This window comes from Nerophis lumbriciformis, linkage group LG21 (assembly GCF_033978685.3).
Source record: "Nerophis lumbriciformis linkage group LG21, RoL_Nlum_v2.1, whole genome shotgun sequence".
Classification (NCBI taxonomy): Eukaryota; Metazoa; Chordata; class Actinopteri; order Syngnathiformes; family Syngnathidae; genus Nerophis; species Nerophis lumbriciformis.
Genome location: NC_084568.2, coordinates 6,388,716 through 6,389,732, shown reverse-complemented (window position 1 = coordinate 6,389,732; position 1,017 = coordinate 6,388,716). Strand labels below are relative to the sequence as shown.

Sequence of the window (1,017 nt, the reverse complement as noted above, 5' to 3'; positions counted from 1 at the left end):
GGTGCCTGCGACCGGACGCGGACTATCAAAATAAAAGCTATCCGTCGCCAATCCGAACGCGCCAACAAAGTCAGCCAGCCAATGGGAGCGAGGATAGTCGGAGGGTGTGTGCGCCATTTTGGGCCGTTTCGCAACGTCGCCCGTAGTTATCAATAATTTCCCCTCTTTGTCATTTGTCCGCTTCAACGAATTATAGGCTAAAATGACGAGCCACGCAAGAAATACAAGGTAAAGCAGTCCGTTGCGGTGTTTGCATTGGACAGCGTGGTAAACAGGTGACGCAGACCGGAAGCAGTAAGATTAAGGTCAATGTCCTTCATTAACCAATGAAGCGGCACATTTTTAATTTAACATCGAAAAAAAAAAATCTGTTTTCCGTATTCGTATTTCATTACTTGTATCCACGCAGGTTCTTTCAATTGCTTATGCTTGCCAGTGAGTTGTTATTGCCTGTAAAAAAATGTTAAAGACGCCTCGAGCTGTAGTCATTTATTGTGAAAGGCAAAAGCACAGGAAATGTGTTTTAACGCTTACTGGTGACTTGACTGTGATTACAGAGTCAGCTGTACGGGCGACGGCGATAGTGACCCAATTTACTGCACCTTGGGGTGACGAGGAGGATTAAAAAAAAGGAAGTACGAGACCCGTAAAGTCTCACTTCTGTTTTTTTTTCTTCTGGAATGCTGCATGTCGAAAGCCCACGCGTGGATCCCGTGGTGTGTAAATAAGTGATAAGAGATGCCAGCAGCTGTTAGCCTCAAGGTGCCGTAAAGCAAGGAGCCAGGATTAAACAGGTAAATACATTATGCATAGAATATGAGCCGATCGTTATGAAGTTGATAAATGCGCCATCCAATCACTCTTAAGACCTTGCTAAAATGCACACCATTCTACATCAAATACTGTTTTAATGTCATCTCTTCAATCATTCTCTCGTTGACTATTGATCAGTGTTGTTTTCTGATTAAGTGATGACTATTCTCTGTCACTAGTAGTGATATGGATTGTTTAATCTTA

The 1,017-nt window shown here is 43.0% G+C and overlaps 1 protein-coding gene across 3 annotated transcripts in view; it reads left to right on the top strand.

The window, feature by feature from the left end:
• The first annotated feature begins 629 nt into the window (after nucleotides 1-629).
• Nucleotides 630-1,017, top strand: part of kiaa0319l (KIAA0319-like ortholog) — a 94,673-nt gene continuing 94,285 nt past the window's right edge. For all 3 annotated transcript variants that reach the window (XM_061983172.1, XM_061983171.1, XM_072915534.1), the window contains exon 1: nucleotides 630-794. The gene's annotated coding sequence lies outside the window, so the exon portion shown is untranslated. The remainder of the gene's footprint in view (nucleotides 795-1,017) is intronic.